Source organism: Mus musculus, chromosome 13 (assembly GCF_000001635.26).
Source record: "Mus musculus strain C57BL/6J chromosome 13, GRCm38.p6 C57BL/6J".
In the NCBI taxonomy this organism is placed as follows: Eukaryota; Metazoa; Chordata; class Mammalia; order Rodentia; family Muridae; genus Mus; species Mus musculus.
In genome coordinates this window covers 51247806-51267955 of record NC_000079.6, presented here as the reverse complement: position 1 = coordinate 51267955, position 20150 = coordinate 51247806, and the positions used below count along the sequence as shown (strand labels likewise).

The 20150-nt window shown below is 46.6% G+C and overlaps 1 long non-coding RNA gene across 1 annotated transcript in view; it reads right to left on the bottom strand.

Annotated features, from left to right (window-relative positions):
* Gm46414 overlaps positions 1-20150 on the bottom strand; it is a 163302-nt gene that overhangs the window by 103987 nt on the left and 39165 nt on the right. The window contains exon 2 of the long non-coding RNA XR_001780947.2: positions 15982-16094. This is a non-coding gene — a long non-coding RNA (predicted gene, 46414). The remainder of the gene's footprint in view (positions 1-15981; positions 16095-20150) is intronic.

The window sequence follows — 20150 nt, the reverse complement described above, 5'->3', positions numbered from 1 at the left end:
TCAATGTCAAAGCTGCTGTGAGTTCTTGCCAGTTCCTCATGTGGGAATTAACCCACGCGGTATTCGACCTCTACAGGTCTGGCAAATGGATGTTACACATGTTTCTTCCTTTGGAAAACTTCAATATCTCCATGTGTCCATTGACACATGTTCTGGCATCATGTTTGCTTCTCCGTTAACCGGAGAAAAAGCCTCACATGTGATTCAACATTGCCTTGAGGCATGGAGTGCTTGGGGGAAACCCAGACTCCTTAAGACTGATAATGGACCAGCTTATACGTCTCAAAAATTCCAACAGTTCTGCCGTCAGATGGACGTGACCCACCTGACTGGACTTCCATACAACCCTCAAGGACAGGGTATTGTTGAGCGTGCGCATCGCACCCTCAAAGCCTATCTTATAAAACAGAAGAGGGGAACTTTTGAGGAGACTGTACCCCGAGCACCAAGAGTGTCGGTGTCTATGGCACTCTTTACACTCAATTTTTTAAATATTGATGTTCATGGCCATACTGCGGCTGAACGTCATTGTACAGAGCCAGATAGGCCCAATGAGATGGTTAAATGGAAAAATGTCCTTGATAATAAATGGTATGGCCCGGATCCTATTTTGATAAGATCCAGGGGAGCTATCTGTGTTTTCCCACAGAATGAAGACAACCCATTTTGGGTACCAGAAAGACTCACCCGAAAAATCCAGACTGACCAAGGGAATACTAATGTCCCTCGTCTTGGTGATGTCCAGGGCGTCAATAATAAAGAGAGAGCAGCGTTGGGGGATAATGTCGACATTTCCACTCCCAATGACGGTGATGTATAATGCTCAAGTATTCTCCTGCTTTTTTACCACTAACTGGGAACTGGGTTTAGCCTTAATTCAGACAGCCTTGGCTCTGTCTGGACAGGTCCAGACGACTGACACCATTAACACTTTGTCAGCCTCAGTGACTACAGTCATAGATGAACAGGCCTCAGCTAATGTCAAGATACAGAGAGGTCTCATGCTGGTTAATCAACTCATAGATCTTGTCCAGATACAACTAGATGTATTATGACAAATAACTCAGCTGGGATGTGAACAAAAGTTTCCGGGATTGTGTGTTATTTCCATTCAGTATGTTAAATTTACTAGGACAGCTAATTTGTCAAAAAGTCTTTTTCAGTATATGTTACAGAATTGGATGGCTAAATTTGAACAGATCCTTCGGGAATTGAGACTTCAGGTCAACTCCACGCGCTTGGACCTGTCGCTGACCAAAGGATTACCCAATTGGATCTCCTCAGCATTTTCCTTCTTTAAAAAATGGGTGGGATTAATATTATTTGGAGATACACTTTGCTGTGGATTAGTGTTGCTTCTTTGATTGGTCTGTAAGCTTAAGGCCTAAACTAGGAGAGACAAGGTGGTTATTGCCCAGGCGCTTGCAGCTCTAGAACATGGTGCTCCCCCTGATATATGGTTATCTATGCTTAGGCAATAGGTCGCTGGCCACTCAGCTCTTACATCTCACGAGGCTAGACTCATTGCACGGGATAGAGTGAGTGTGCTTCAGCAGCCCGAGAGAGTTGCACGGCTAAGCACTGCAATGGAAAGGCTCTGCGGCATATATGAGCCTATTCTAGGGAGACATGTCATCTTTCATGAAGGTTCAGTGTCCTAGTTCCCTTCCCCCAGGCAAAACGACACGGGAGCAGGTCAGGGTAGCTCTGGGTAAAAGCCTGTGAGCCTAAGAGCTAATCCTGTACATGGCTCCTTTACCTACACACTGGGGATTTGACCTCTATCTCCACTCTCATTAATATGGGTGGCCTATTTGCTCTTATTAAAAGGATAGGGGGAGATGTTGGGAGCCGCGCCCACATTCGCCGTTACAAGATGGCGCTGACAGCTGTGTTCTAAGTGGTAAACAAATAATCTGCGCATGTGCCAAGGGTATCTTATGACTACTTGTGCTCTGCCTTCCCCGTGACGTCAACTCGGCCGATGGGCTGCAGCCAATCAGGGAGTGACACGTCCGAGGCGAAGGAGAATGCTCCTTAAGAGGGACGGGGTTTCGTTCTCTCTCTCTCTTGCTTTTCTCTCTCTCTTGCTTTTCTCTCTCTCTTGCTTCTTGCTCTCTTGCTTCTTGCTCTCTTGCTTCTTGCACTCTGCTCCTGAAGATGTAAGAATAAAGCTTTGCCGCAGAAGATTCTGGTCTGTGGTGTTCTTCCTGGCCGGTCGTGAGAACGCGTCTAATAACAAAGTTTCAATAGGAGAATCTTAAACGGCTGAGGAACACTTAAAGAAATGTTCTATATCTTTAATCATCAGGGAAAAGCAAATCAAAACTACTCTGAAATTCCAGTCTGACACCCATCAGAAGGGCTAAGATCAATAACACGATGGACAACTCATGACATCATGGCAAGGATGTGGAGGAAGAGCACTCTTCCATTGCTTGTGGGAGTGCAAACTCGTACAGCCACTGTGGAAATCAACACACTAGCCTCTCAGCTGTCCCACTCTTGGGCATGTATCCAAAGGCCACTCCAGCCTACCACAAGGACACCTTCTCAGCCATGTTCAATTCAGCTTTATTCATGAAAAACAGAAACTGGAAACAACCTAGACGTCCCTCAACAGAAGAATGGATTTAAAAAAAAGTGGTACTTTTACACAATAGAGTATTATTCATCAGTTTAAAAACATCATGAAATTTTCAGGCAAGTGAATGCAACTAGAAAAAAAATTACCCTGAGTGAGGTAACCCAAACCAGAGAGACTAATATGACATGTACACATATATAAGTGTATATTAGCCATTAAGTAAATGGTAACCAAGCTACAATCCATAGACCCAGAGAGGTTAGGTAAAGAGGAGGGGTCTAGAGGGAAATGCATGGGAAGTGGTCATAGAACAGATTTTACAAGTGGACTAGGGGTGGGAGAAGATGGGAACAGGAGAAATCAGGGGGGCCTGGGGTATGTGGAATGGAGGAAGAGAGTGTGGAGATGGCTGGAATTGCTGGGCATTTAGGGACCTGGTATGGAAGCCTAGTGCAGTGGAAACTTCCCGGAGTCAATGAAGGAGATTCTGATGGGGACTCCTCGTAATGGAGTCTCTTGTTGCCAGGCAAGGCTTCCAGGGGCAGGACTGGGTCACATCAATTGAGTTACTGGTCAAGAGGGCCCCATGGAAATCCCCAAACAACCCAGGCTGTTGCTAAGATAGACAGTTGCCCTCTGCAAACTGACAGTGGGGCCCCATTGCCGAGAACAGCATCCACACAGCTCATTGACCATGAAGTGGAGCCGGTGCCTACATGGAACACTCACCCCTATGTTCTAGTCTCTTTGTTGCGGGAAGGTACTCTGCAGGCCACCAAAAAAAGCAAGGTGGACACTGACCCAGCCACAAAACCTTTGACTTACAAGCTGTCCTGCCTGCAACACAGGCCAGGGCAATGGTGACACAGGACTTGTGAGAGTAGCCAAGCAATGTCTGATGTGACTTAAGGCCCACCCCACAAGAAGAAACCAATATCTAGCACTGCTTGGGTAAGGAAAAACCAGAGTCTAGATAGCCCAAAGACCTAGGGTAAAACCAAACACGACTGCTTTAAGTAAATAATAAAATAAAACCCCAATCTTATAAATTAGTTACTAACTTATTGCAAATTGTTAGAATGTAATTAAGATATACAAGTTAATGATCTTATAAATGATTGAACTAGGTAACATGATCAGAAGTATGTAATTTATCTACAGAGACAAACTCAGAGAGAGAGGCCAATTTTCCTCCCAAAGTATGGCCTTCTCTTATCTCCCATAGTGCAGTGTACTGTCTATGTTGTCACCAGTGAAGCCTAAAGTAAGTGAACAAGCTTAAGTCAATTTAAAGTTTCCTAATGTAAAAAAAAAAAATACTCAACGCCGGGGATAGGAAAGACAGTTATGAAGAATTGGATGCTTGAGTAAAATGGGCTACATTTACAATACTACTATTGCATGGCAGGAACCCCCAGGTTCAGGTCATCTCCATAGATGCAGCACAGGGTCCCTTGGATGGAGCACCATCCCACCAGAGTAAGTTGAATGCTAGCCTCATTCTAGGACAAGGATACGTGGAAATAAGACCTGCAATAAATGTGCCTCTTCTGCCTCCAGCTGATTAGGCCTCACTACCTCTGGCTTTGTAGGTCCGAACTTCTCTGGTCCCATGGGACCAAAAACAATAGAAGAAGAAAATATATATACTGTCTTCATCTAAAAAATCAATGACTCTTCATGCCTCACATGACAGAGAATGGATGTCCTTGTCCGATGGGGGATCTCAGAGTCCTGTCTCACATCCTAAATGTCTCAAACAACAGAGATGGGAATAATAATTACTCTGCCTTCAATGAGTCCTGAATTGACATATAAGGACGTTGGGAACAGAAGAGCCTTGTACCTAAGCCCATTACCTCACTGAGATGGGACCGATGGGCTAGTTCATGGGCCATGCGCTTTACCCTGGCATTCAATTCTTGCTCTTAGCAAAAGCTAATTTCAGAGTGCATACCCAAGCCACCATGTTCCCTCGTTAAAGGAAGGTGCTAGATACTCTGTCATCAAACTCACAGCTTTGGAAAATTATTCAGAGTTATCCGAGCAGCATCTTTTGACAGCATTTCGAGTGTCTGCTTGTTTGTAGTCTGTAGAGTCAGTGATGAGCCTAATTCCTCATAGGCCAAGCCTTCAGATTCTTCAGGGGGAGGTGGCTTAGAAGAGGGGGCTTCTCTCCAACCTGCACTCCCCCGTGGTGTTTGATAATAGAATCTCCTCTCTACCTAGATAGAGAGGAGCCCTCGCCTGCACTCCCTCCTTGAAGCCTGCAAAGAGTACACAGGCTTAGACAGTGATGTTTGTGGATGTTTTCCAAGAAATTCTGAAGACTATTTCTTATCGCTCATTTAATTTGGTTATCTTGCTTTACAAGTTGCTCCTCTAAGCAGCCAATCTGTTTTGTTTTTTTGTTTTTCAAAAAGAAGTTCGGGTAACCTCTGGAAAGGGGACTAAGAGGCCAAGGGCCATCTGACTCATCCTTCTTCTTGCCACTGTGCACGTTATTTTGGGATGTGCAACTGACACCGGTGGACTGGAACTTTCTGTGCATCAGTCATCCTCTCTCACCAGCTTGGATCTCCTTAACATCTTTCAGGACCAGCTCGATTCCTTGACTGCTGCAGCATCCCCAACCTAAAAAGAAATAGGTCTGGCTCCTGGAATGAGACTGGTGCCCTCCTCTGCATACTTCCAGGCCAACAAGCCCAACGCGACAAAGATAGGGACCAGAAAAAAATCAACCCCAAGCCTTCTCCTGTGTGCAGGCTTCCGGTTCCCTACTTTCCCCGCTCCTCCCCTGGATCACTTCTTCCCTCTTATTATCGCCATACTTTCTGCTTTCACCCTGTCTTTTATATGTCTTACTTACTGACCCTCCTCCTCCTACATCCTACATTCTGCCGTAGCTCTCCCCCAGAACAGCTCCACGTGTTCCCGACACATCTACAGTAAGACATTTTACTGTGGAGAATCTCTGGCTAAAAGGGACCTTCAACCCTTTCACCTGGGGCCAGTTCTTTCCATTAGTCCTGTTTCCTCCCCGTTCCCCTCCTTTGATGCTCTGTTGCTCCCTGACTTCTGCTGGCTTTTTTTTTTTTTTTTGAGCCAGCAATTCTGGCAATGGGACGAATCACTGTCACCCTGAATCAATTCGATGTCTCTCTCACGCCCATTCCAGTGTCTCTCACCTCTGCCCCTTTCTATCCCCCAGCCTGCCCAGAAAATCTCTCAGTTCTACTCTGTAACTGAAACCTGTGCTTACAGCCCTTTAATAGTGATTTCCCACGACTCTTCAGGAATGCAGGATGGCAACTGCCTCATCCACTTCCGGCCGATCAAGTTAAGACCCTCTCCTCCCCACTAGAGGACCAGAGGACCCCCTCCTCAACTAACCCCACTGACACAGACCCTCCTCAGCAGAAAACAGCTATAAACACTCCTGCCCTGCATGAATTATGTCCGCTCAGAGTTAAGGGTGATAGTTTCCCACTGAAAAACTACACTTCCCAGCTTCCCTTGTGGACTGCATAAGCCATGTCTGCCCCCACAGGGGGCCACATGACTTTCTTCGGTAAGGATTTTGGCGATCTGCACACATGACTGACAATAATGCTCTCTTATTGTGGATAAATATGGTTCGCCCAAGACTCTCTTTCTTCCCACCTTCCGTCTCTCCACAGCTGCTTTAAGTAATCTAACAATACGTTCATGTTTTTATAGAGGAAAGCACACGTGTACGGGGGAATTGCTCCAGAAACCTATTAGTGGTTGCCTCAGTCCCAGATTGTGGAACCTGGTGCTTATTTTCCCACGACAAAGCTCCACTGTGGAGTGGAAGGGCCTTTGTCCTTCGTAACTCTCCTGTTCGTGACTGACTAGCCCTCAGAAGTACACATGAGCTTATTTTATAACAACAACAAAAAAAAAAAAAAAAAGCAGGGTGCCTAGTCAGACTCATTACCTGTCTATGTAGCTAAGGATAACCGGAAATGCCTGGTTCCCCTGCCTCTGCCTCCTGAGTGCCGGGATAACTCAGATGGTGTGCCTCTACATTGGGGTTATGCAGTGCTGAAGTTTTATGCGCGCCAGGCAAGCACCCTGCCCTGAAGACTGAGCTACATCGCCTAGGCTGGCAGCAGCTCTCCCCAAGCAGACGATCCTTGGAGGAGCCTGGTGTAATTATCTTGCGAGTTGCTTTCAGAAACAGAGGGCCTCTCCTGCTTCCCAAAGTATAGGTCACAGAGAACAAAGCCCTCTGGGTTGTATAACTGCTACCCTATACCACAGGAAATGAATGGCCACAGCACAGGTAGCCAGCTTGGGAGTGGCATAAAAATGATGTCCCTACAAACAAATTATACCCTAGGGCAAAACCAGAGTCCCCGTGCCTGAGATCTAGGCATGGCTATGGACAACAAAAACAAGACCAGTGTAATTACTTCTAATGTGTAATCACTGCTAAGACCCAGCCTTACAGTCCCCCAGCCTGCCTGCCAACAGTTAGGCTCCTCAGAAAATAGATGGCCCTAGATGGAGGGGGCTTTTTGTAAAATGACTCTTTCCCCCAGGGGCCAGAATAAGGTGTTTTCTGCTTCTTGTTTCTTATCTGGGTCAGGTTGACCACACAAGGGCATGGAGAGATGAGATGCCCATTGCAAATAAGTGTGCTGGGCTTAAGAAGAGAGATGGCTCACAGTGGCTTGTTCCTTCTGCAAAGCAAACCACATACAATGGTGTGGTCAGCTCTGGACACAGGGTGGGACCCGCCTGTGACATCTCATGTCACCATGCCTTGGGCAGGAAGAATTTTAAAAGCCGGTTCTCCTTCTCATCCTTCACTATGGTTAAAGGGATACATCTTTCTCGGCTTCGTTCCTTATGTTAGACCTGCTACTGAGAAACTCGGAATGCTTTGGCTTGGAGGAGGGATCGCCTGGCTTTGGAAACTGTGTCATCAGGAATCACCAACCATGAAGCCACCAGGAGCAGCATCTACAGCAGGGCCAGGGCCTGAAGGGCCCCCTGCCCACCTTGAGCACTCTGAGAGCCTTTTCTGGACCTTTGGTCAGGAGGATTCTCCTATAGCATACCCTTGGAACACTTAGCACCCTCCCATTGAATCGCTGTGCTTAATGTTCATCTCTCCCTCCAGAAATGCACAAGGGACACTAGGCGACTTGATTGCTACCAGATTCTATGTGCCTGGAGCAGGGCTTTGCACACATTAGGAGATATACTCACTGAGCAAATGGACAAAAGGAGATGGGTACTCAGCGACATTGTTGGGTGAATGGGAGGATGTGTGTACGTACAAAAGATTAAAGGAGGGGTTTATAAAGGGCTGGATAAAGAGATGGGGATATAAATTAATCGATATTAGCGCGAGACAAACGGAGATATAAAGGACAGACAGACAGAAGGGTGGCTGACGCACTGCTGACTACTCTGCTGTAGTGAGAAGACAATAATGACCAAAAAGCAAGTTATGGAAGGAGTTTATCTTGGCCTGAGGTTCCAGAAGGGTAAAAATCCATTGAGGCCGTGTAGCACGACAGCACGGGCAGCAAGAAAGGCAGGAGGAGCCAGAAGCCGCAAGTTTACATCTTCAAACACGAGTACAAAGCAGACCTAGCAAATGGGAACTAGGAGGAGGCTGTGTCACCTCAAAGCCTTCTCCTGTAATGTGCTTCCTCCAGCAAGGTTCACCACCTCTCCAAACAGCACCATCAGCTGGGGACCAAGTGTTCAAATCCCCAAGTCTACGGGGGACATGACTCATTCAAACCTCAGCAGATGGATGCTTGGCTAGGAAATGGATGGATGTAGAGAGGTGGGTGGAACTCACAGGTCCCTAACTTATAAACTGACCTCCGCCCAGTGTGGATATGAGTAAGGACTGCTGGTATGGAGAGGTAGGCAATGGAATCTCTGCTCCAGATGCGCTGAGTAGAGCAAAGAGCTTCATCCCTTGAGAAGCCCATGGCTGTCAGGCAGCCTCCTGGGCCTCATCTGCAAGAGCTTAAACAGAACAAAGCTTAGCCTGTCTCCATATGGCCGCCTCACCCTATAAACTGTGCGTGTATTTATGTAACACTTCAGGCTTGATGGGGACCAGATGTGATCAAACACTAGTTTGTGCTGCCTGGGAATGCTGAAATGCCAACCTATACATTTTTTTTTCTTTAACGGATGCTTGTCCTTAGCAATCAGTCTTTAAATCTTAGCTTTGAGCGCTGATACGCATCCATTAACTTCATTCTTTGGCCGAGCAGAAACATCTGGCAGCTTCTATTGGATTTGTTATGATTATGAAAGAAATCCATCCATGTAAAAACTTTCATTATCAGTCAGCCTAGCACAATACAAGAAAGGGAACACTGGAGAGGTGGGGGAGGGGGCAGAGAAGAGAAGTGACTTGTGCTATGCCCTGCTGCCCCTCACTTGGGTGACACACTGGTTCTACCCAGAGCAGAGTTTTCTAATAACGATCTTAAGAGTTGTCGTTTACTGACAGCTTCCATTATTCTAGTCACTGGGCCTCATGCTGAGTCGTAATTGCAGATCTCCACCACAACCATTCTCTTTCCCAGATGGGCAAATGGCCGCACAAAGCTGCCTTCTACTGCAGCGGTGTTTTACGGGGAGGGAGATAAGACCCCAGCCTCACTTTTCTGACTCTGAAGTGTCACCAATTCTGTGAATGTGGAAAGGGCTCTTCCCATCTTTAAAGTAAGGAAGCTCAGCTGAGTTGCTTTCCCACGTGGGTGTTCTTTGCATGCTCCTGTCTGCTGATCCCTCTTTGGCAATCAAGTGTTCTCTAAGGAAGATCTTGGGCACCCATCAGAACATCCCAGGGTCTAGGGAGACTCGGGACAAGATCCCTGCTTATCCCTGGATCTCAAAAATAGCATGGTCCCATGAAAGTCTTCTTGGTACCTTGACAATTTCAGACAGAACTTGGCACACAATGTTTGTTGAGGGGCTAGGGGGATGGCACAGTTGGTAAAGTGTTTGCTACATCAACATGGGGACCTGAGTTTGAATTTTCAGCACCTCCAGAAAAGCCTGGGTACATAGGCACATAGCTAGTACTAAGAGGCAGAGACAGGATGACCTCTGCGATCCTCTGACCAGCTAGCCTAGCAGAACTGGGGAGTTTCAGGTCCACTTTGCTTCAAAAAATAACATGGAGAAGAGTGAAAGGAAACACCTGATGTCAACCTCTGGCTTCCACAGCTGCACATGTGCACACACAAGAACATACACACACCTATAAAATACACACTTACACCACCACACCTATAAAATACACACACACATATATATACCTATAAAACACATGTACACCTATAACACACACCACATCTATAAAACACACACATACACACACACCTATAAAACACACTATAAAACACACACATACATACACACACATACACACATACCTGTAAAACACACACACACATACACACATGCCTATAAAACCCACACACATACACACATACCTGTAAAACACACACACACATACACACATGCCTATAAAACCCACACACACACACACACACAATGTTTACTGAGTCCTATGGCCTCCACGCTGCATTTGAAGAGTATCCACTCTACCGACCCAGGTATGATCCAGCCCGTCTGGTGTCCTGCTCTGCAGAGCTCTGTCTTCTCACTCCACAGATAGACTACCAGTACAGACACTTCTAGTACTCCATCCCACTGCTGCAGGGAAAAGATCCCAACCACTCCTCCATATGCTGGGGTGAAGGTGAGTAGGGTGGATTCCATCGGGGGTGGGGGAGCATAGCCAGGAACCACTGGATCCTGAGTGGCAAGCTTTAAAAGAGTTTATTTTAGTTTTAATTATGTCTGCCTGTTTATACTTGAGTGCAGCATTCATGGAGACCAGAAGAGGGTGTTAGGCCCTCTGGAACTGGAGGTACAAGGAGTTGTGAGCCACCATATAGGGGCTGGGAAGTGAACTTGGGTCCTCTGGACTGCCATTCTTTCCTGATGGTCTTGCATATGCATTCTCACCTGTCACTCTGAACAGCATTTACCAAGTGAGATTTCTCCATGGAACAGGAGGACATGTAGAAAACATGGCTGATGGCTTTACAACAAGCTTTCAAGAAAACGGTCAAATCACAAAGACGTCACAAAGACTCCCAAACAGCAGGCAAATCCTGGCCTGAAGCACCTCAGAGCTTAACAGTCCCTTGTTCCTCTGGCCACCTCCGCTTTCTTCTATGGTTCCAGAAACTCGTGATGTGGGTTGTGACAGGCCCAGCTCTAACCCTCAGCCACAAGCTCCAGCAAAGCTTCATTTCTGTTTTGGTTCCCGTGGGGTTCCCTCTTAGGACAGCTACTGTGAGAACACTGGCTGAAGGCCATGTTCCACTAAAGTAGACCTGGTCACACATGACAACAAGAGAGAAGCCTTGCAAATGAGGGCACAGCACACTGGATAGATGTCCATGCCACCCACACAGACTGTCACAATCTAGTTCAGGCTTGTGGCATTGAATCAAAATGCCCCGGCCAGGCCAGTGGACAACATCTCAGGTGGGTATGTGGTAGTTTGAACAAGAATGGCTTCTATGGGCTCATATATTTGAATGCTTGGTCCCTAGTTTATGGAACTGTTTGGGAAGGATTAGGAGGTGTGGCCTTGTTAGAGGAGCCCTGTCACTCAAGGTGGCCTTTGACATTTCAAAATCCACATCAGACCCAGTCTTGCTCTCTCTTTGCCTGCAATTTTTGGAGCATATGAGCTCTCAGCTACTGCCCCAGCACCTTGCCTGACTGCCTGTTGTAATACACCCCCACCCCCACCCCCATCCCCGCCATGATGATCAGGGACTAACCCTCTGAAACTGTAAGCTGCCAATTAAATGCTTTCTTTTAAAATTAGTTGGGAGATACCGAAATCAAGTAGCTAAAACAGCGTATGTCCTTCAGATCTTGGAACACATCCCTGCAACCTAGCTTATCATCCATCTCTGTAAGGGATGGCTGTGTCATCTGGTCCTCAGCAACAAGGGCCACGTGTACTGCCCTGCCCTGCCCTTTTCCTAAAACACACAGGAGTTTGGAAACTGAAGCTAGAGAGTACCTTTTGCCTTGTGTCTGACCTCTGAGAATGCAGACAGCCCTTCAGGGGACAGAGTAAGGACCTGGACGTGGTACATGTAGCATAGCTCTGCAGCTGGAGGCTGACAAGCAACAGAAGTGCCACCCTGGCCTCTGTGCTCTTGAAGGGACTCCTAGAGACCGTTACTCTTCCTGTGCTTTCTCAGTGAATAAGTAAGTTTCCTTATACCTAGAGATGTGATAGTCAGTTTATACAGTGCCCCTCCCAGGAACATGGAGAGGCAGCCTTTCTCAATTCTTGTCAGCAATCCTAGAGGTTTGATTTTGGTTCTAGTTTGCTTTTTTTTTTTTTTTTTTTTTTTTTTTTTTTTTTTTTGCTAATGGCTGTTCTCACTAGGGTGAGATGGTATCTCACTGTAGCTTTGATTTGCATGCCTCCGGTGGCTGACGATGACAAGCATTTCTTCTTACATGTCTTTGTCCTAAACAGATGGATAAACAAAGAAGGCGCAGTATCTGCGCTCAGTGGGATCGGTTTGTGTCCTGTCCTAGTCAGAGGTTCTATTGCTGGGATGAAACACCAAAGGGTTTATTCAGCTTACACTTCCACAGCACTGTTCTTCATCATTGAGTCAGGACAGGAGCTCAAGCAGGGCAGGAACCTGGAGGCAGGAGCTGATTCAGAGGCCATGGAGGGGTGTAACTTACTGGTTTGCACCTCATGGCTTGCCCGGCCTGCTTTCTTATTGAACCCAGGACCACCAGCCCGGGAATGGCACCACCTGCAGAGGGATGAGCCCTCCCTCATCAATCACTAATTAAGAAAATGCCCTAAGGCTTGCCTCCAGCCTGATCGTATGGAGGTGTTTTGTTAATGGAAGTCTCCTCTAAGATGACTTTAGCTTGTGTTCAGTTGACATGAAACTAGCCAGCCCAAGCCTCAATCTGGGCAAGCACGCTAGTGGCTCATACTTATTTCTTTTTTTTATAATTTGTTTATTTCCATTTTATGTGCATTGGTATTTTGCCTGTGTGCATGTCTGTAGTCTGTATGAAGATGAAAGATCTTGTAGTTTCGGACAGTTGGAGATCTCAGAAGGCAAAAACCATGTAAAAGGAGGAGGGAGATGAGAGAGAAGGAGAAGAAGAGAAAGCAGGAAGAGGAAGGGGAGGAGGAGGAGGAGAAGCTGGAGGAGCAAAGGAAGGGAGGAGGAGAAGAAGGAAGAGAAGAAGTAACAAGATGAGGGAGGTGGGAGGAAGAGGAGGAGCAGGAGGAAGAGAAGGAAGGGGAGGAGGAGGAAGAGGAGGAGAGAGGATCTATCATTTGCAGCTAAGTAGACTGGAGAGCATGTGGAATCAAACAATCCTAACACAGAAAGACAACTGCTCTCAACGTGCTCTCAAACATATGCAGAAAGAGAAACCAATAGACCCAAATTCAGCACGGTGCTCCCTAGAGATGGCGGCGGGGTGGACAAAGCGAGATTGGATTGGATGAGAGCACGATGCAGGCTCGTATGGAACAGTCACATCGACCCTCGCTCCTGTGGGCAACTCATCGGGCGCCTGTGGAAATGTAACAATAAACGTGACCAATATGTACAGTGAGCACGTTTTAATAAAAATTTAAAAAAATTAAAATAAGGGCGGTGGTGGCACATGCCTTTAGTCCCAGAACTTGGGAGGCAGAGGCAGGTGGATTTCTGAGTTCGAGGCCAGCCTGGTCTACAGAGTGAGTTCCAGGACAGCCAGGGCTACACAGAGAAACCCTGTCTCGTAAAAAAACAAAACGAAACAAAATTAAAATAAATATAGAAATGTCATTAAAGCTTTAAACTAAATTCAAATGCACCAGTGGCCTTTCTCCTTAGCCATAAGAATTCTGTTTTTTGTAAGCCACACATGGGGGCACGCACTTATAATTCCAGCACTCTGGAGGTAGAGGAGGCAGGAGGCAAGAGGATTAGGAGTTCAAGGTCAGCCTTAGCTACAAAGTGAGTTTGAGCCCCAGGCTGGAGTACAGGAGACCTGTCTCATGAAGTGGGGAGGGGTGGTGGAGGGAGATACTGGAAAGGGGGAAGAGCAGGAGGAGGAGGAAGGATGGGAGAGAGGAGGGAGGGAGACGGAAGAAGAGCTACCTCCCTTTCATTTCATGCTCTCTATAGTTTTCTTGGGAAGTGGGTAAAGGCAGATTGCTCTCAGCATGATGCTAAAGTCAAACTCCATCTGATAGACCTTTAAGGCATGCATCTTGGGCTGGTGAGATGGTTCAGTGGGTAAGAGCACTGACTGCTCTTCCAAAGGTCCTGAGTTCAAATCCCAGCAAGCACATGGTGGCTCACAACCATCTGTAATGAGATCTGGCACCCTTTTCTGGTGTGTCTAAAGACAGCTACAGTGTATCGAGCGGGGCCAGAGCAAGCAGAGGTCCTGAATTCAATTCCCAGCAACCACATGATGGCTCACAACCATCTGTACAGCTACAGTGTACTCATATACATAAAATAAATAAATAAATAGATCTTAAATAAATAAACAAATAAATAAAGCATGTGTCTCTTATTTGTCCAAATCTAGAGTCCAAATCAAGTATTTTCCTTTAATCCAGTCTAGTATGTGTGTTTAATAAGTCATGTTCATTAGGTGAAATGTGGAGGCTGAAGAATGTGCAAAGCAAAACCTGGCAGTCACTTGTGATGATCTCATCCCATTTTCTCTTCCCTAAAGAAGTCATTACTGTCTGAAAAAGCAGGCTGGAGCACACAGTCCCTGCCCTCTGGGATACCCCTGAGACTGGCATTCTGAATCCTCCGTGGCATGGGGGCTCAGCTTCTGAGCATAGAAGGAAACATGAACAGAGTTTTGTAGGAATTTGATGCCACACTAAAATTGCTAGCCTCATCCTGCCCTCACTCAGAAAACTACCAGTTTGGCCGTGGTGGAGCCTATTTTAGTAAAAGCTTCACTGGGATGTGACACTAAGCACAGAAACCACTCTGTATCCCCCACTCTATGGATGAAGACGCCAACACCAGACTGAAAGAAAAGCCTGAGACAAACGTGGATGGTGTGACCAGAAGAACTAAGGCCCCTGACTTCACCTCAGCCGTTAGACAGGAGAGTTGGGGAACAGCACAAGAAGAGAGACTTGCACCCCAACCAGGCTTCCAGGCTTCCAGGCTCAAATGTACCGACTTCCCTGGGTTCCCTTTCCTACAGAAGTCAAGAGCACTGAGTAGCATGAACCTGAATAAAGCCCAAGGTGCTGTGGTGGCTGATTTCCCTTGCCAAATGATAGGACTGGCATCATGATGGAAACTAATTCTTGGGCATCTCTGTGAGGGATTTTCTGAGTTAGGTTGATTGAGAAGACCCACTCATGTGTCTGGAACTGAAAGAAAGTCATTGAGCAACATCATTCATTCATCTCTATGTCTCTGTTTCTGTCTTTCTCTCTCTCCTGTTTCTGTCTCTCTGTGCCTCTCTGTATCTCTCTGTGTCTCTGTCTCCATTTCTGTTTGTCCCTCCCCCTCCCCTTCCTCTCTGCTTCTTGACTGTGGGCTTCTTGACTGTGGATGTGGGAAGCCGCCCCCACATTCGCCGTTACAAGATGGCGCTGACAGCTGTGTTCTAAGTGGTAAACAAATAATCTGCGCATGTGCCAAAGGTAGTTCTCCACCCCATGTACTCTGCCTTCCCCGTGACTACAACTCGGCCATGGGCTGCAGCCAATCAGGGAGTGATACGTCCTAGGCGTCCTAGGCGAAGGATAACTCTCCTTAAGAGGGAGGGGGTTTCGCTTTCGCTTTCGCTTGGGGCTTGGGGCTTGGGGCTTGGGGCTTGGGGCTTGCTCTGCGCTCTGGCGCTCTGGCTCCTAAAGATGTAAGCAAGGGGTTTTGAGTTTTGCACTCTTGCTCCTGAAGATGTAAGCAATAAAGTTTTGCCGCAGAAGATTCTGGTTTGTTGTGTCTTTCCTGGCCGGTCGTGAGAACGCGTGTAAGATGTGGATACAATGTGACCCACAGTGTCAAGCCCCTACAACCATGGCTTCCCACCAGGCTGGTTTGCACATTCTGAATCCATAAGCCATAATAAGCTCTTCCATCCATCAGTTACGTTTGCCAGATACTTTGTTGCAGTAGCAACACAAGTAACTAACTAATATGTCATTCCAAGAAAGGCTGCACAAATCTCTGTGTTCAAACCTGCGACTCCCATTTGCACACCACTTCCTTAGTGGCCCAGTCCACCTTCCGAACAGCACCACTACCACCTCCTCCTCCACGTGTGCTTACCTCTGTGTTTGCCTGCTACCTTCACCTCTGGCAGAAGGAATGGATGTTTCAAGAAGTACAGAGATTGAGGCCTGCTTCATTCCCATCGTTATTCTCAAAATCAAGAATGCCACCTAGAAAAGAATAGGTATCAATAAAGACTTGAGGAAAGCCTCAATAAATAAAAGCCAAAGAACTTCTTTTTTTTTTTTTTTTTTTTTTTTTTTGTTTGAGACAGGGTTTCTCTGTATAGCTCTGGCTGTCCTGCAACTCACTTTGTAGACCAGGCTAGCCTCGAACTCAGAAATCCACTTGCCTCTGCCTCCCAAGTGCTGGGATTAAAGGCATGTGCCATCACCGCCCGGCCTTTTTTTTTTTTTTTTTTTAATTTCGTTTTTATTTTATGTGTAAGAGCACTTGCCTGAGCATATATGTGTGCACTCTCTGTGAGCCTGGTACACAAGAACAAAATAAAATTAGGCCATTGGATCCCCTGGAACTGAAGTTACTAACTGTTACAATTGTGTGAACGTCAGGAACTAAGCCCAAGTCCTTTGCAAGAATAGCAAGCACTTTTATCCTCAGAGCCTACTCTCTAACTCTATTTTAGGGGGGAAAGAATAAGAAAGGTAACAGACCTGCCTAAATAAATAAGCAAACAAATACTTTTCCGGAAAAACAAATTTTCTGCATGTAGTTGTGACCCAAATGTGCAGCCAATTTGGAGAAATAATAAAAGAGAATGAACTTGATTCGGAGGTCATTTTTCCTTTTAGCATCACACAGATACACATGTGACCTAGGCCCAGCCGTTGGCCTAAATCATGAGTAAGAATAAATAGGATCATGTCAAAGCTGTTTTGTGTTCAGTTCTTAGCATCAAGCTGAGCACAGAAGTCTGAGCAAAACAGAACATAAATGTAACCAACTTTTACAAACAAAATGTCCTCAAGTGTGCCAGGGAGGAGGTGGGAGGGTGAAGAGAGGAGGGGGGAGGACGAAGGGAGGAGAGGGGAGGGTGAAGGGAGTGGTAGGCAGAGGGCAGACAAGGATATATTTTTGTTTCATATTGAGCAGAGTCAGAGACGCTGAATAAAGTTCTTAGAACAGGAAATGGAAATTTAAGTGCATCAACTACAGCGGTCGATAAAATAACAAAAGCTAATAGAATTACTGTCTTGAAGGAGGAAGAAAAGCAAGAGGAAAGTGAAATCTAAAACAAGAAAATGGCCCTAATTGGCAATGGACAGTAAGTTAGCAACACAGAGAAATAAAGACAAAGCCAACAGCAGCCCTTGGAAACGAATTGTGGGTGGCAACCCCAGAGTCACAAAAACAAGAGGCTGTCCCTGCGGTGGGGCTGGGATGACAGACTGGAGGCACAGAATTCCGAGGAAAGAGACTGGGTTTTTTTTTTTTATATGAGTCTTTTAGTAATAAGAGATTTATTAGCATGGTGCTGGAGCAATGACTTGGTGGATAAGCGTGTGCTTGCTGCCCTTGTAGAGGACCTAAGTTAGATTCTACTACCCACATTACATGGCTCACAGTCACTTGTAACTCCAGCTCCAGGGAATCCAGTGCCCTCTCCTGGCCCCTGATGGTACCTATGTCCACATGGGTGCACACACACACACACACACACACACACACACACACACCCTTTAAGACTCTTGGGTTCTGATATGTGCTACTTCATATCTGGCCTGTCTGGGCCATATCTGGCAATTATGGGATTTCTCATTGTGTGTTCATCTGTCCTGACTGGCAGTTCATGCGGGTGGCATATCTTCTTAGATCCTAGCATGGATCACTGACATCTTGTGCCCTCCTAAGCCTTGACATCTTTTGCAGCTCCTCCCCTGTACATCACAGGAGCTGATCTTTTAGCACCAAGCCCACCTCACTGAAGGCACCACTAGAAGATGCTGGGTGTCCCGCTCCATTGCTCTCTGCCTATTCCTTTGAGACAGGGTCTCTCACTGATCCTGGAGCTAGGTTGGTAACCAATAAGTCCAAGACATCCTCCTGCCTCCACCCCACACAACTCTGAGGGTTACAGGTTGTATGTTGTTGTGTATGTTGTTGTATGTGACCTTCCTGGCTTCTTACATGGGTGGTGGGGATTTGATCTTAGGTCCTTACGTTTTGGCCGGCTTGAGGACTCTAATTCCAGGACAGACCCCAGACACAACCTCTTTCTCTCTATTATGCTCCCTGAGTGAGCCCAGGGTTTTCCCCATCTCTGTGGAAGCCTCATGGTTGCAAGCAGCTCTCCTCATATCATCTTGCCTCCCAGTCAAGCTCCGAGGGAGACTAGAGGAGATGCCCTCCAAGGGCAGATTCGATCACATCAGTTCCCTGCCAAAGTCCTCCCTCCAGTGTGAGCCCTTGTCACTAGAATTCCGGAACTTCAATCTCTTCACGCCGACTGAAAGGGTCTCCTGCAGGGTTCTCATGCCACCCTCACCACACACTCTCCTGGTCACCACTGTCCTGATGTCACATGCCTTTGTCTCAGACAGGGAGTTTCCACTCCAGGACAGCTGCCCAAAGGTCCACTTCGCTGAAATGGCGCTCCCAGAGGCTTCTGTGTTGGTCTCCTTCCAACTGCTCATGGTTCTGCTCAGAGATCAAAAAATCAGAAGACTCTCACCCCACAAGAGGCCATAGCGTGTTTTTGTTGTTGTATGCAGATTTTATTTGAGATAATCATAATTATTTATGGGTTTATCTGTCCTCCCACCAGACCGTAAGTTAAAGAGAGTCAGATTTTTTTTCTTGCTTGTGCCTTTAGTACACATACAAAATACTTTTGAAAAGAAAATAAAGGAACTTAGCTAAATGTCCACTACCACCTAAGGGCCCACAGTTGCATCCCTGGAACCTGACCTGGGAGTTCCTTTGGTCTCAGTGACATTCCACTCTGGGCATGTTAAAAAGCAGAGATTGGGGGCTGGAGAGATGGCTCAGCGGTCAAGAGCACTGACTGCTCTTCCTGAGTTCAATTCCCAGCAACCACATGGTGGCTCACAACCATCCATAATGGGATCTGATGCCCTCTTCTGGTGTGTCTGAAGACTGCAACAGTGTATTTATAATAAATAAATAAATAAATAAATATTTTTAAAAAGCAGAGATTGTTCTCAAATGGTTCTGGAGATAGGAAGCCTGAGAACTGACTGTGGAGCCTTTCTGCCTGGCTGATGCCTTCCTGCCCTGGTCTTCCTGTGTTCATCCATCTTTGCTTGTCCATGTTCTCTCTTCTCCTGAGGACACCCGATAGCTTCATTTTACCTTTGGCTTTTGTAATAGTGTCTTCTCTGTGGTTGTGATAAAATAACCTGATAGCTGACGTCAGGGAGGAAGGGTTTATTTTGCCTTACAGTACGGAGGGCAGAGAGTTCATCTTGGTGACAGCAAGAGCAGGAAGCAGGGAGGGAGAGCCGCCAGTGAGGCCAGCCAATAAAATTCCGCCCCCTAGCAGACTTCCTCTAGCAGGTTCCACCTCCTAAGAATCCATTTTCTCCCTGAACTGTGCCACCAAGTATTTAAATGGTGGGACATTTTATATGCAAATCATGGCATCTCCTTAAAGGCTTTGTCTCCTTGACCTGGTGGGATGTTGGTGTATGATTTTTGGGAGGGGCACAAGTGTCCCTTACATCCGAACTGGGTCCAGTGTGACTTCCTGAGCCATCACTACCCACTTCCAAGGCAGGACCACAGTGAAGCTGATGAGCTGTGCATCGGGGTCCACCTGCTCTCACCAGTTCTTCCCAAAGTAGTGATCAGAACTGGAATATGGCATTTACATGGTGGAGGTAGCATAAGACAAAGGCAGGGCTCTAGAAGACAAGCTGGGGTGACAAGAGATAAGGCTCTATGCCTGTGGGGCAGTCACCAGACACAAGTCTGGATAGCCCTTGTGGTGCCCCAGGCAGCAGTGACTGCCTGATGCCTGATATGATTTACTTCTTCAAAGTCCTTTTAAAAGTGTGTTCAGCTGGAAAACAAACTCCCTCCTCTTCAGTCAGACAAGACAAGAAGTGAGACTCTCGGCTGGCAAATGGAGGAGTTCTGTTCTGGCAGGGTCACTTTGAACTCATGCTGCCCAGAACAGATAAGACTACTGTCCCCTTCTAAAGCAGAGAACTGCAGAATGCTGGGTAGTTCGCAGAAGTCATTTT